This window comes from Gracilinanus agilis, chromosome 3, assembly GCF_016433145.1.
Source record: "Gracilinanus agilis isolate LMUSP501 chromosome 3, AgileGrace, whole genome shotgun sequence".
NCBI lineage: Eukaryota > Metazoa > Chordata > Mammalia > Didelphimorphia > Didelphidae > Gracilinanus > Gracilinanus agilis.
The window spans coordinates 510,581,272-510,598,588 of record NC_058132.1 but is presented as its reverse complement, the minus strand read 5'-3'; positions in this window follow the sequence as shown (position 1 = coordinate 510,598,588).

The following is a 17,317-nucleotide window of genomic DNA, read 5'->3' as shown; positions in this document are numbered from 1 at the left end:
AGAATAAACCCCAATGCATCTCACACCCTACCCCCGCCCCCACGGCAAATCTGCAGCGGCTCCAGCTCTTGGAATCTTTTCCTTCGGGAAGAAAGGAGGTGTGGACGAATCCGGACTTCTTTATCGGCAGTCTCCCCCAGCCCCATGCCCAAATCCGGAAAAGCAAGCCGTTCTTTAATATTTCTGAGAAGTTTATGCTGCGGGTTAGCCGTTTGGTGGAAAGGCAAATTTGTGGCGCAGCTCATGTTTGTTTACGGGTCTAGGGTGGAAGGTCTCTGGGGTCGGGGTGCCCTCACTCTTGTTGGGCTCTTAGTATTTTCCCCCCTCCCTCCCGCGCGTTCTCTTCCCCTTGTCTGTGGAGGGTGGCCCTGGAGAGAGCCTGGCTGGCTGGCGCTTGTTTACGAACATCAAAATTAGTCACTCGGTGAGATGAAGTTCAATAGCAGCTTCATTCCCTTTACGGGAAAGAAGTGGGGCGGAGGGTGTAGGTTGAGGGGGGCGGGGGGTAGGATGAGAATAATTCTCATTGTTAATAAGAGGGCAGCCCCTGAGATACAAGCAGGGGAGGGAGGGGGTGTTGAAAATCATTGCTTAGAGGGTGAGGTATGCCGCGTAAAAACTATGGGGGGAAAGCCGAATGCGGAGAGGAAAGAGTAATGAGTCTAGGGATGAAAGCAAAGCTCAATGGAAACCCCCCAGCTTAGGCTGGTTTTAATCAGCCACAAATCTCTCTCCCAGGCCAGGCTTCAGACCTTTCTTTTTTACATATGCTTGGGGGGTGGCGGAGGTAGGGGTAAGGGATAGGGAAGGCGGATGTGCGTGGCAGGGGGTAATGAGTAGAAGGCGAGAGAAGAGGGAAACTGGTCTCACAAACATCCCTGTTTTCGCATTTTCTTTTCGGGATGTCATCAGCACCTATTAACTTGTCAGATTGTCATGAAGTTGAACCCATCTGTTTTGGATGTAACAGGAGAAAAAGAATGAGAAGGAGCAGCAGCCAGAGAGAAATTACAGTTTCCATAGTGCAGGAATAGGGCGGGCACCAGCAAGAAAACAACATTAGTGAAACTCTATGTCAGCAGCCGTTTGTTCCCTTCGTGCTCTTAGACCCCATCCCACACGTACACACACTCACCGGAGGGTAGGAGAGTATATACCTACCTTGTAGATCTCTCTCCTAGCCCCCCAGGTTGAACTTAATTTTGCATTCCGGTTTCTAATTTTGAAGTGGTTGGTTGGATTTTAATGATTTCCCCTCATCTTTGGTCCGGACCTGAGATTCATCTTTGTAGAGAACTCCTAGTGAGGAAAGCCCCTTCTACTAATACAGATCAGTAACTGTACTTTTATTTATTGTCTTAGAGTTGCCTGAGAGTTTAAAGGACGTGGTCTGGGTAATTCAGCCTATGAATTCCCCAGACCATGTAATTTATATTTAAATATACATATATTTATATAGATAGATATATCAACAGAGGTATTTGAACCCAGCTCTCCCTGTCCCCAGCTTGGCTCTATATTCAATGTGCTAGGCCACCTTTCTTACTGAGACAAAATAGGTCTGTAAAATCCTATTATTAATGTTAAAATATTAGAAACAAAGTAAAAACTAATTTGACAGTACATTTCAAGTAAGCTTAGTTTGGCTATAAGATCTTGAGAGGGTGGAAAATGAAGAATGGAATTGCCCTTAAAAAAAACAAAAACCCAACAACTTGTTTTTGCTTAAATATGTTTGTATAAAGCCACATGAGAGAATTTTTAAAGTAGTAATGAATTAATTATTATTAAATTATTTAAATATAAATTATGTGTAAGAATTTGAAATTAAAAAAAAACTTTCAAAATCTATCACTATCTTGAGGAGGTAGTTTGAGGGGGTGAAGGGGAAAGTAAAAACATGAATCATGTGAAAAAAAATCTGTCACTATCTTTGTCTCAAGATTTTGTCTGGCATTTATTTTTTTTTTATCAAATAGAACATTTGCAGTTTCATTTATCTGAAATTAAGTAGCATTTTATATCTTTATAATTTACATAGAGTTGTGATTAAAGATCGGTGTTGCAAGAAAATTTTATTTAAAATTGCCTAAAAAGTAACTTCATTCAAATCCCATTCCTTAATCCTTAACCCCTTTTTAAAGCCATGTAGCTAGGCATGTCATCTTTAAATGCTGTTTTCTTGTGTTTTTTTTTGGTTGGGGTTGTTGGGCGGGAGAGAGATGAGAGAAACAATGTCTGTGGCAGTTTGTTTTCTGTTTGTTTCTTTTCTTTTTTTTTTTTCTGTTGCCTTTTTTTAATCAACAAATGTTGCCTAGCAATTCTGCACATCTCTATGTGGAAAGCATAGAGGGCATCTTACCTGGAGATTTGAAGAAAATGCACACTGCTTTATTGGGCTTGTATCAATACACATCCCTTAAGGAAAAACATGTATATATGGCTCCTTTCCCTTCATCATTTCACCTAGGTTACAGAAGATGTCACTGGGGGGTTAAGGAGGTGACAACTTACCATCATTCTGTAACTTCCTGTGAGATGTTTGATCCAAGTGTTTTCATTCCTCCCCACCCACTCCCACCCCCACCTTCAATTCTGACTCAACACCAGGATGAATTAAAATGTTTTTATGCATCTTCAGCTGTTGGACACATATGAAGTTAACAAGTGTCATCTAGAAGTTTCTTGAGTTCCTGTTTTAGGGCCATTCTAGTTTAAATGCCAGCATTTTTTTTTTTTTTTTTTTTTGGTTAAGGATCAGTAGCTTTTATGGACAGGCATGAAGTTTAGCTTGGCTGTAGCCTTCCTTCTGTTGCCAGGGTCACCAAGTTAAGGGTAGGCAAACTGAGAAAAAGGGTGGAGAATTATCATATAGGTCATTAGCATTGTCTTATACCATCAGGATTACAAATCTCTTGCTGTAAAACAACAACAACAAAACCAACTGGTTTTAATCCTGATGCCCTTGAACCTCAAAATGTAGGAGGTATATAGTCAACTCACATTTAGTAGTTTTGTTTTGTTTTGCAGAATGCTGAAACCCCAAGAAATTTTGTATTCAGAACTATTCCAGTCTTCTTTCTCATATGCTGAAGTCTTTTTCTTTCCCTCTTTTATGATCAGTACATTCCCTTTTCTTTCTGTGAAAATTCCTGGTTCCCTTTCCCCCACCCCTCTCTCCTTCTCTCCTTCCCTCTCTCTTTTCACTCACCCCCCCCTTTCTCTCTCTGTCCCTCTCTCTCAGTATATTATATACTTATTTACCAACTTAAGATCTGTTCTATACCTCGTTCTTTTCTAACTGTTCTCCCATATTTTTTCAGCAAAAGTCAGCTAATAACTCCTGCTCAATATGCTTTAAACTGAAGGACTTGAGAACTGCTTGAATGGCCTGCTGCCAGCACACAGTCTGGTTGAAAATTTTTCTCATGCCCCAAGATCTTAAGTTGGCAATTATTTCTCTCTTTCTGTAGGATAATAAAGTGCTTATGTCTTTGAGCAAAATGGACACTTCATACAATCTTGGAACTATTTTTCTATTTAAAAAAAATCAGTACTCTTTTTAGAATAACGGCTTTTCCTATAGTAATTATATATGTGTGTATTTAAAGGCAATTAAAATGTATCATAATAATCCCATATCAAAAGAAATCCATATTGGAAAATTAAAAATGGTAGTAAATAGTGGACACATTGTTTTTTTTCCCTTTGAGTCATTTTAGTTACTCTTTTATGAATGAAAAGGAAATAGAAAGAGCATTTGTAGTAATAAGGAAGTATAAATGAGAGGATCCATTTATCCATTGTATTTTCATCTTAAATGAGGGTTGGTTGATCATGTTCTACCTGTCTAGGATTTTAAAATATATAAATACTAAGATAACTTTAACATTTTTTCAGAGAAAACAATTTAGGGCAAATTTGGTTGAGAAAGATTTTTATCTTGAATATTCTTTTTTGAAACTAAGATGATATTATACTTCTGTAAGAGTAATAGGTTGGCAGATAGTTTGTTTTTAAATATCCATTAGTCTGTTGAATGAACTCTGTGCAAGAAAAAAAGCCTATTCCTCTTATTCATGAAGTGGCTACAGCAAGTTTTTCTTCACAAATTCCATTTGCTAATATTTTTCAACTGAAGTTTCACAAGAATTTTGTAACATGCTGACTGTGCACAAGTGCAACAGTCCAATTTAAATGATAAAATGTAACTGTTCTTTTAAGTCATTTGCAACTTGAAACACTTGGATATAATGCTTTAGAATTTGGAATAAAGTATTTCTATTTAATGTATGTACATGTTTATCCAAGCTAAAATGACTTATTTGAATAATTGTTTTGAAAATGGATGGAATTGCATAAAAAAGCTTTCTCCAAAAATATTTATATAGGTATACATTTAGTTTACAGTTAAGGATTTGTTAATATCACAAGGTGTTTTTGGCTATTCTAAAATGTACATTGAATGCACTTGATATTAAATAAATATTAAGACATAACTGAGTTAAAGAAGAAATGCAGTTTGGAATTAAAAGGCCACTTTAATGTTGACATGGTGAATTTGTTGTTTTTTGATTTGTTAACGTGTGAGGAAAACAATCTTCTATCAAAGAAGAATTCTTAAAAAAAAACAGCTAGTAGCCAGTTCTAGGGCTTTCCTAAAGTCCTTCAATGATTGATGTGAAAATTAAACATTTGAGTCTGAATAACATTAGTGAATAATCATAACATGGGAGTTTTCTCCTTGGAACATCTCTTTCCCTTTGAATACATGCCCTCTGTAATATAATAGGCTCATGTCTTGCGTGACCGAATTGATGCCCTGTGTACTGCTTGCTGTTTGTAGCTCCTGCTGCTGGGTATAAAACTGGCTCTTTTTCTAGTCAGAGCGGAACAAAATTGTCTGCCTCTCAATCTTCAGATCATCAGTAGCAGATAAAATGAAATATGTCTCCAAAGTGACACAGCTATATTTTCTAGATGGGGGTGGGGGGTGGGAGAAGGGGAAGGTAAGCAATGATGATGAACTAGGATTTAGGGTTTACTGGTGTACATTTCAGACATTACTAAAGGGGAAAGATCAGCATGTAGGTCTTTGATTGAACAATTTATTTTTGTGTGTGGTAGAATTCTCCCTGATTTCACATTCAAAGAACTGCCAATGAGATAAAGGAGATGAGCAACCCTGCTTCTTGACAGATGTATCAGTGTGTTATTGAACTGTATTATAACTGGTAACCTTTTACTTTTCTGTAGTTGTTCATGTACTGTTCTAAGTTTGCCTTATGAGACTATTTTCAAGAGTTGTTTTGAAATTCAACCTAAAGATAACAGAGGAAATGTGATCCACTCTTGTGAATGCTGCCACCAACTGGTAAAAATTTCTTCCAAAGCCAGATTCAGCACTAGCATTTTTGTTAGAGCAGCATCTACTAAAGAAAGTTGATTGAATGAATGTTTACACATTTTCCTGAAACAAATGGAATTTTAAAAAGTTGGGTTTTTTTTTCTGATAGTAGTCAGGAAAAAAATAAGTATTAGGAAATCTGCAAATAAAAATTATATTCATGGATTAAAATGCATACTTTTCAATCATATCTACCCCCAAAAAGGAACATAAAAAAGATTTATAATTGTGAAAAAGTAGATTTCTTTGGAAATATTTAATGAAACACTATAGATATTCTTCACAAGAAATTTTATTTTGAAAAATGTGGTGAAATTTAAGGATTCAGTATTAATAGAAATAAATATGTATCTTTATTTTATATTCATGATTAAGATTTCTGATTTCATTAAGAAAATACTGTTATATATTTCCTGACTTTTTTATATCAAAACTTTTAAAATATTTCAAAGTTATTATTTAAGTAATTTAAAAGATACAATTTGAGTCAGTTGGGAAAATATTTAAGAATAACAAGAAAAAAGTAAAATAAAAGTATCCTGTAGTTCTTGGTTGTTGTCTTATCATCTTTTTGAGTAAATAACATAGTCAAAACCCAGGGAATGCATAACCAATTTGAAATGAAAGCTTGGACTTTTTCTCTTGCCTAATTGGATTTGTCTCAATTATTAACCAATATGTAGAATGAAAGGCTTCCATTTAATCACTGCTATTACAACTAGGTGTGCATGAAGGATGCTGGACCAAGAGAAGAACATGGTTTAATCTGTTACCAAGTGATGACTGGGATGGGGGAGAGAGAAGAAAATACAATCATCTAGCCTCAGGGTGGGTGGGTGAAACCCTAATGATATAACAAACAGGAATAAAATTATTTTAGTATTATTGCTTTGTAGCTTCTTTTTAAAAATGCCTTGTGGTTTCATCAGGGCATTAATCTATTTTTTTAAATTAAAATTAGACTTCTGTAGGACATGCAGAATCATAGTATTCACAGAAGTTTGTGAACATAGAGTTGGTATAATTTGCTGCCAGACACTCAGAGCTGAATTTAGAAAAATTTAATTAAAATAAGCCCAAAATAAAAAAAGAAAAGTATAATAGAGTTTAAAAATGTTAAATTGCTAATCATTCTTTAGTGCTATTGGCATTAAACTGGTTTAGTTTTTATTTTTGAGAGATATCTATCTTGATGAAATGTGATCCAACCAATTTTTAAAAATAAATTGAAGACGATGAGTTAAATTTTACACTGAATGATAATCTTTTGAATGATCATAAAATCATTAATATGTAGTATTTTCCCTCTCTCTTTTCAAATACATATTAAAATGAATCACACTAATTCTTAAGAACCTTTTGAAAATTTTCTGCTTTCACATTAGTTCTGAACACATTTAAAATTCACATCACATTTTAAAAAGATATATACCATTGCAAATCTGATACATAAGTTCTCACAGTAAAAATTACTATGCAGGTGGTTGGCATTTAGAGTCACTTGATGGTTGCATTATTTCGTGGAGTATGTGCCTTGTAAGAAAAGGTGAGATGATATTTTACAGCAAAATGGAATCTGTATCTTCTTTAGTTCCACATTTCTTGCCAATAAGACTTCAGTAAAAAAGAGTAAAGAGTGTCTAAAAGATGTCTCTTAAAGAAATTATGGGTTTTTGTGATGATTAAATATTTAAACACTAAATGCTTATTCAATACTTGTTGAGCATAAAATATAAACTGAGTGTAATAAAAAAAAACCCTAAGCAACCTGCTGTGAAAACCCAAATAAACTTCCAAACTAAACTTTCACTTAATTTCTTTCTCAAACAGCCCTTGAGAAATAGCTTTTCTCTTGTGTTGCCCTGAAACAGTACATCCAGACAGTATTATTTTTATAAGGGATTCCAAATGCTAAATTTTAAAATAATTTTGGCAATTATTTTCCTTAAATTAAGAGAATATTGTCAATTTTGAATGTGTGTGTGTGTGTGTGCATGTGTGTGTAAGGAGAACGTTATCCCTCTTTGAGTGCAGGTATTTTCTGCAAGGAACAAATATTTAGATCAGATTACATATTCAGGAAAATTCCAGGTAATGGTTTGATTAAAGGTGTAAGGGAAAAAGAAAAACAAACAAAAAAAAAGAGATGAGTCCAGTCTCAGTTAGGTATGAATTGCTGCTGAGCAAAATTGTTCTTTCTGAAGAAAAGAAATTAGAAACCCCTGAGAGCAAAACAATTACTGATTTTCAAAGGCAGATTAGAACACTACCATGTTTTCTCCTTTCAATTATAGGATATTTATTTACTGATGAATCTGAACAGAAGTATAGTGAAAATATACTCTCTGATGACAGATTCTACCTGGGTTTTTAAATACCTCCTTAACATCATTGTGTGTTTAATAAATGCTAAATAAAATAGTGATAATTAGAATCTTTTAAAATTTCATTTATTTGATATCATTCCTGTTTATTTTGTTTCTTAAAACATAATTAAAGTATTTGCCATATGGTTTTTGTTGTTACTTTTCATTAGGTGTCTTTTGTCCAACATTGTCAAAGTAAGAACTTAATTCTCCCACTTAGAAATTATGTTTACAATGTCCAGTTAATTCCATAGGGGAAAAACAGTTCTATATCTTCCCTCATTTGCTTGCTAAAATAATGTCCCTTGCTATGAGTAGATTGCTATTTTCAAACTTAATGATATATAATGAGATCATTTTAATAATAACAAGATATATATACACATATATTCTATAAGTACATATTGTACAAATAAAGGACATCAATTTTGAAAAGATTAAGTACACTTAAAAGTCAGTTTATGTTTTTTAGGTTATTAATTGCTTACAGGGAAATGGTGATGGCAAATAAACTGTATTTTCTTTCATGGTAATGAGTTTTAACCAAGATACCCCTAGTAATCACATTTGATTTATTTCCAGGTTGAATTTTAAACTGAAGGGAAAAAAAAGTAATTGCCTAGATTACATGAGAACTTTAAAAAATTAACCCAGATAACCTATAACTACAATGCAAGACAATAATACCTTTGAACTGAAATAAAAGTGTGAGAAATTTTTCAGCTGTGTATCCTAGTGACGGATTCCTACCCATGCAACAAAATGTTTGATTTCACCTAGGTTGTAGATTCTGAAGGGATGTTTGTGATTTGTTAATTGAATAATTACTGATTAGGTACAACAATGAAAGTCACTTAGTGTTTCATATTTAACTGTTATATCTGATAAGCAAATATAATTTAATCAAAAGAGCACTGAAATAAGATTTAGGAAACCTTTTATCAGTTTAATATATTTTAATATGGCACAAAATATACTTGAGTCTTAGTTGCTTAAGTTTTCAAAATGAGTGGATTAGTCTGGATGTTCTCTAAATTGTCTCAAGCTCTCTAAATTCTAGAATTAGTTTATCACTTTTTATGAACAAGGGCTGAGAGAGAAGCCCTATTTTAAATGTACCTAAAGATATAGGGTGAGGAGAAATCATAGGATATGGATCCACAATGAACCTTAGAGAACATCTTTTTAGATTCCCTTTCTCTTGTTTCTTTTTTTGTTTTGTTTGTTTTATTGATAACTTTTATTTTTAAATTAGGCAATTGGGGATATATTTCTACAGCACCCTTTGTAACAAAGAAAAAAAAATTGGTCCCAAACAATAGTACTTTTAACAGTGATCTCAAATTTATGCCTCCAAATCACTTACCACTAATCCTCTGCTAAAAGTAGAGAGACTTACTTCTTTTTCTCTTCTCTGGGACCAATATTGGTTATTTCAGTTTCTCAGACTTCAACTGCTATTTTGTATTCTTTTCATGTATGTTATTGTTGACATTATGTGCATTGCTCTCTGGTGCTCTTTATCGGCTAAATTTTTTTCATGTTCTGCTGAAATTTTCATATTTGTAATTTCTTAGCATGCTATCTATATCTTTTGAATTAATATAGCACAATTTGTTCAACTATTTTCCTATCAATGATCATCCACTCTTTCAACTTTTGTCATTAAAAAAATCCCTTTATGAATAAACTGGTACATTTAGGATATTTTCTTCTCTTTTAGATCCCATTTGAATATACGCTCAACAATAGAATCACTGGGCCAAGGAGTATTGTCAATTTTGTCATTTTTGTTACTTTTTCCACATCACTCCAAGTAGTTTTATGGGATAATTGAATTAATTTTCTGTTATCCAAGTAGTGTATTTGGGTGCCCATCTAATCTCAGATCTACCAATTTCAACTGTTTTTTTGTCATATGTGCCAATTGGCTATCAACCCTCTCATTTTATAGATGAAGAAACTAAGGACTGTAGAGGTTAAATTTCCCAAGATTCACAGAGAAAATGAGCAGCAGATCTTCTGATTCCAAATTCACTGCTCTTTCCATTATACCATATTGTCTCTCTTGAACATTTTTTAAAAAGCAACACTACCTTGTTATATTCTAACTGAATAATTGTCTAGCCATGTTTTCCAAGTATCTAATAATTTAGGGGAAAAATAGGTAAACGTTAGGAACAAAAGTGGAATAGCTAAATAAATCCTCAACTGCAGGTTATCCCAAGTATATTATGCCATGATAACTCCATTAAAGCCAAAGCCAATGCTGAAGATTCAAGATGATGCAGATGGCAAGATAGTAAGCACCAAGCTATATTGTAGGAATAAAGTGATCCCACACTCAACTATTCAGAGCTGGATTTGACATTGTTAGACTGTAATTAGAGGATCTAGGAGGTATAGGCACTCTATGAATGTAAGTAAGGTGACATCAGAGCAATCCCTGATCAAAATGAGTTTTCTAATCAACCTAATGAAATTACAAGGTGTGAATTATTTAGTACCTGATCAAATTTAAGTGGTCCCTCAATCCACCCGAGGTCTGACCATGTTTCCCTCCTCCTATACTATTATATATATATATATATATATATATATATCCTAGTGGTTCCCAACATCTCCAGGAGCTTATCATCTTTCTCCCCATCCCTTCCACATTAGGAACTTCTGCAAAGGTACCACCATACTTCCAGATAAGCAGGCTTGAAAACCTATTATTCTCAATTCACTCTCTTACATACCAGACACAATCTGTTGCCATCATGTTGATTTTACCTACAATTGCTACTTCAATTTTACCTGCCTCAAGTCTTTCCCCATTTCAATCCACCCTCCACTCAGCTCTCAAATTAATTTTCTTAAAGCACTAATCTGGCCATATCATTCCCCTATTAAATAGATTCCAGTGGCTCCTTATTACAACTAGGATTATATGTAAAACCTTCTGTCTGGCATGCAATGTCTTTCAAAACCTAGCTGCCTACTACATTTCCAGTCTTCTTATACCTTACTTCCTCTCATTTATTCTGTGATCCAGTGACATTGTCCTCTTTGCTTTTCCTTGCATAAGACATTCCATCTCTCCACTACAGGCATTTTATCCAACTACCTTCCATGCCTGGATTTTCTCCATTATCATTTCCATGTCCTGACTTCCTGGTTTCCTTTAAGTACCATCAAAAATTCTACCTTCTCTATGAAACTTTTCCTGATTCACCCTTAATTGTAGTACCTATCTTTTGTTGATTATTTCTGATTTACCCTGCATAATTCTGATTCTTAAATACAGGTATCACTTCCACATCATAACTTTCCTTGAAGTTTTGATGTATTACAGTTCAACATAAATTAAATGAGGATTTGGGGGAGTTTTGTGGAAGTCAGCAGATGACATAGAAAAAATGTAGAATCTTTGAAATGCATCAAATCTAAACATAGTATTACATAATATCAACATATTTTATCTTTTAATACCATAAATATGCACAATTTATTTTTCAAAGTCAAAATACATGAAGTTAAAGTTTGCAAAAAGAACATGAAAACCAGCAAACAAAAAGCCTAGAAATGTTGAAAGAGGTCTTTAAAAGTTTAGTTAAACTCATAAATGCATATAAGGTTCTATAAACACCCCATAAAGAAAAAGAAAAAAAAATCACGTTTCTTCTTTGTTAAGAAGGGAGGGCTAAAAAAATTTACATGGATTTTCCTGATCACTGGGGTGCCCCATCCCTAACCCCTGTGCTATGGAAAGAATACCTGAGCTTGTTTTCAATTTGTTTTCCCCATCAGACTGTGAGCTCCCTGAGATGAAGTTGTTTTGTTTGTTGGTTATAATTTCCTTTTTTGTATCCCTAGCATTTATCATAGGGCTTAGTATTTAGTAGGCATTTAATATATATATTTATTAACTAACAATCAAATTGAAGGAACATAAAGAATTCCTTCCTCAAAGCCTATTAAAAAAACAACTAATCTAATTCTTTGCAATGCCTAGCTCTTCAGAATTTGCTTACAACTTCTTTTCTTGCTCCTCCTTCTAAGGTGCACCAAAATCTATGAAGAGAAAAGATTTCTCTTCCTTACACCATCCACCATGATTAACAATTACTTATGACTTGTTATCTCATCATGTTGATTTAGTCATTCAATAATATCAAAGACTCTCTTAAACTCTCCCCTTTACCTAAAACTATGGAATGGGTTATCAGAAGGAAGGAGAGAATGGATAGTTGTAGGGAAAGGATAGGATTACTTGCTGGAAGGTAGTGTTAGATTCTCATATCTGCTCCAATAAGTCTTAGAGAAATATTTTTAAATATTTATATTTATTAGTAAGGGAGAAACCGCTTCCCCCTAACCTTTTATTTCAGTATTTCTCATCTAAGAAAATAGACATTGATTCCCTGGCTTTTCCTACTCTATGGTTAACTGCTTCCTCTTTAGGATTCACTTCACTTTTCCCAATGAATAAAAATATCAGACTGAATTCATAGAGCACCCTTCAAAAGAAGAGAGGAGTTAATAAAACATGGGGAAAGGATAATAAGCAAAAGAGGAACAAAGAGCAATTAGGAAAAGAGGAGGAAAAGAAAAATAAAATTTAAAAGAAGAAACATGAGGCAAGACCACAGGGTGGAAAAAACAATGGACTACTAATTGGGAGATATGAGTACTAGGTCCTGGCTTCTGCTAGTTACTTGGGCAAGTTACTTGGACGACGACCTCATTTTTCTCATCTATAACATTAAGGGGATGGGAGCTTTCTATAGTTTCTTCCAGTTCTAAAATTCTTTGTATGTGTGGCACAATTTCTTTCAGTAAAATATTCCGTGACTACCTAGAGGCAATAAATAAGTATAAAAATTAATACTACATCTATGAAGTGGTTAGCTGTTCAGCAAATATTAAGCACTCGACAAATCTTTTGAACTTCTAAGTTAATTTCAATCACAGTGATTCCAATAGTATATCTCCCATTACCAGGGATTGAATATTTTAATTTAGGTACTTCTAAATGGCAGACAAATCTTATCTGGGAAGTCAGCCACTGTATCATGATTTCCTTGCTGTAAGGACCACAGGGCTATGGAATCTTAGTCTGATTGCTGCCCTTTGCTTTTTTAAAAAAATTGTACTCAGCTTGAACCTTGAATGTTGTTTCATGTCCCTACATTCTGACTTTGCTTCAGCCCTGTTTTCCCTTCAAGCTTGTATTTCTGGATTCTGACCTCCATGTTACATGTCTTAATGATACATCTGGTCTGTGTCCTCTGCTTAGATTGGAACAGGGATTGCTAAATCCAACTGGTTTGTTGAGACTCTGATTCTGCCCTCATCTTTTATAATAGTTTGGCCACACAACTGAAATGCTGATTTTGGCATTTCATTCAAGGCTCACTGTGACTATGTACCCTCTTTCTAGATGAATTGCTTCTTCACCATAATATGTGAAGTTTTCCAGTCATTTTGTCTGACAGTACAATTTGTTTCCTTCTCCTGGCCACCACTGCCTAATCCTTTACTCAGCTAGCTGATATTCATCATTTTTTGAGGTTTCTATTACATCATTTGAGACAGGTATTAAGGAACTCAATATGGCTGTTTGGAGAGTATGGTGATGCTAAGTTAACTTACATAGGTGTCAAGAAACCTGAGGTGGGCTGTTCATTAGGGCAATTCTGGCTCCTCCATTCTCTCAAGAAATATCCTGAATACTTATATAATGGTTGCCATTACTTTATTCTGATGAGGCTCTTATTTTTCCTACTAAATATTATAATTGTAATTTAGATAAGCCATCAACAAATGGAAGTGATGTTTAGACCTTGGAGTCCAGAGAGACTTTTCATAGATGTAACTATATAAAAGTGAATAAAACATCTTTTTGAAATCATGTTTTTATTTTATTTTATTTTATGTAAGTGCTGTGAAGACACAGTGAAATGGACTCATACATTGACCAAATGAGGTGAAATAAGGAGATATTTCACATAGGCAAATTTTCTATATAACTTAAGACTGTGTGACTGTTTGGAGATATAGTACAAGGCTAAATAGGTACCAAGAAACCTGAGGTGGGCTGCCCAGTAGAGGAATTCTGTTCCCTCCTTTCCCAAGAAATATCCTAAATGCCTCGATAATGTTTACCATTACTTTATTCTCATGAGGCTCTTATTTTTCTACTAAATATTATAAGTGCAGTTTGGATATACTATCAACAAATGGACAGTGACATTTAGTCCATAGCCTTAGGGTGGCTATACAATGAGATGCTAACCTTGTTATTTCATTCAAGGCCCTAAAGATCTCTATTAATATGTATGTATGAATGTATACATTATTACTAGATTCATGGAACTCTTCAGAATATCAAAGAAAAAACCTGTAACATTCTAATATAATACTTCATTCATTTTAAGAATAAACAGAAATCAGATGGCCCTTAAGATATACTTGGTTCCTCCACCTTGCCTTTCTGAAGTTTTATTTTATATAAAAAATTTGGAGTTCAACCACAGTTGTTCAGAGCTTCTAGTTAGGACAAGTCCTAAACATGAGGTCAGAAGCTGAATTCTCTGTCTAGCCTTACATTAATATATATCTCTAGTTAACCCCTGGCTTATTTGTGTTTGTGACCAAATTCAGTTCCCGGGAATCATTTAGGTAACAAAACAGCAGAATATGTTATATTGTCTATGAAAAGACAGGTTTATGTTGGGCAGTTGAGGAAAGAAACAACCTTTTCTGGGAACCTTTTTTAGCCTAGGCCATCTGCTTCAAGATGTCTAGAGTCAGTGATTTTCTTCTTGCTATCTCTCATTTCTGCCACAGTTGTCTTCCTTTTTCTCCAAATTTCCTTGAACTGCTTGAATTCAAACAAAGTATTCCTTCCCCCTTCCACTCCTCCCAATTTTTTTAAACCTTCTGCTCTCATTTTATGAAAATTGTGTAGGGCAGGGATGGCAAACTTTGTAGAGACCAAGTGCCCAAACTGCAAACCTTATACTGCATTTCAGCCAAAGTGCTCTAATTGAGCTGCTGGGCAGAGGAGTGGGTCATATGAGAAATGTCCTCAGGCATGAATGGAGCCCGGGGAAGGGAGCAGCCCTCTCCAGCACACACTGGCACGTGTTCTATAGTTTTTCCGACATAGGTATAGAGTATGCTTCATTCTCACACAATAGGTTTTATTGATTCAAGGAGGTGTATAGCACTTGTTTCTACTCAGTTCTGATTTTCTTTTATTTGATCAAAAAATATTTCACTTTAGTTTTGTTGCACAGAGCAAAATGGGTATGGTTTCAAACTCAAACTTACACATACACAAAAAGCAACAACAGAAAATCTAAGCCTTGATGGCAAAAATTTCAGTAACATATGATACTAGCAGAGTCTATTGTATGGAAAATTTAGGTTTCTCTTTAGAAGAGATAACTGTACATTTTTAGTTGATATTCTTTGATATTTGTTGTCTTTTCTTGGAAGAATTGGCTTCTAGAAGTGTTCATGTCTACATAATCTTGTCCATATTGCCCTTTCCCCTATAGATGAGAATACAAATGATAATTAAATAGCAAGGCTTTTTTTAACCCTTATCTCTGTCTTAGAATCACTGCTGTTTGTTCATTCCAAAACAGAACAAGGACTTGACAATGGAGGTTAAATGACTTGGCCAATGTCACAAAGCTAGGAAGTGTCTGAAATCAAATTTGAACCCAGGACCTCCTGTTTCTAAGCCTAGCTCTCAATCCACTGAGCCACCTACCTGCCCCCAACAGCGAAGCTCTTAAACTGGTAAATATAATTTTATTGTTAATACTAAATCAATATTCTCTAGAATGGTGATGGCAAACCTATGACACATGTGTCAGCACTGACATGTGTAGCCATTTTTATGGTATGTGGGCACATACAGAGAAGTATGGGACCACATGCCAAGGATGAAACATTTGCTGTAGTGTAGTGTAGACACTCTGAGCACTATAGATAACAATTCTAACTATATTATTTTACCTATTTGGGTTTATTAAATATGGTTATATATTACAATTATACATTTTTGTTATTTATATCACAGAATTATGGTTTTTTTTTCTCGAAATGACACATCACCTGAGTTATATTCAGTTTTTTGGCAAATTTTGACACACCAAGCTCAAAAGGTTGCCCATCAATGCTCTGGAACAAGGATGGTTCCTAGAATCAAAGCGCAGCCATGACTTTCACGTGAATAAAACACATGGATCTTTGCAACAATTTACCTCCTCAGTCAGAGCAGTCAGAGGCCATTTATCCTTCCTTCTAGTTTTGTATCTGCCTCTTAATTGTTTGGAGTTATTAAGCATTCACATTCAAGTAAATACATATATGCTATATATATATGTATATATATATATAATATATGTATGTATGTGTATCTGAATGTGTGTATGACCACAGGCAAACTGCTTAATCTCTTAAAACTACAATTTCCACTAAGTAAAATAAGGATAATACCAACTATATATGCCCCATAAGATTGCTTTGAGGACTAAATAAAGTTTTATACATCCATAGGATTATAGATAAACATAAGTAATGTGTGTATATATATATATACCCAAGTATTTATCTATATGTATATTTATGTATGTATTTATATATGTATATATTGTGTATGTATATGTGTTCAAAAAAAGTACTCAAAATTTATATGTATATATATTTACACTTAGGTAAATGTGTGTATACATATACATATACATATATATATATGTATATATATATATAAAATTTGAGGTACTAAATTCAGGGTGATGATGATGTTGCTGATGATTACATAAAATCTCAGAGGTCTATTCTTTTTTGCTTTCTATATATTTACCAGAATTTAACACATAGTAAGTTTTTAATAAATTAAATATTTCTTGTTGGTGAAGATAATGATGACGATGATAATGATGTGTCCCCACCAAAAAGAATAATTCAGTTACCAAACATAACCATTTAAGAATTCTTTTGGTTTAAAGAATTTTCATTTAATTGTCTATGCAAAAATAAGTAATTTAAAATAAAAATATACTAATTAGAAAAAGAATAGTTGGGGGATCATAGAATTATTTTTTCTGAATTTTGTAAATTTTAAGACTATTTATTATCACTTAAAAATATAACAAGACTAGATGATCTAAAAATCTACATAATTTTTTTACAAATACCACTAAGATGATTTTCAACAATCTTTTTTTCTTTAATATCATTTTATTTTATAACGATTTTTCCATGGTTACATGATTCATGTTCTCTCCCTCCCCTCCTCCCTCCCTGCTCCCAGAGCTGACAAGCAATTCCACTGGGTTATACATTCAACAATTTTTAAAACAAAAAATCCAATTATAAGTGCACATTCCTTCATTTTGCAATGGTTTAAATTATACTTCACAACACTACTTCACTTTTAATATGTGCCATATTTTCCAATTCAGACAAAGCTACACATGTTGCATGCTGAGTAACTGCTTCTTGATGTGGTTTCCAGAATACATGATTAACTCTTTTA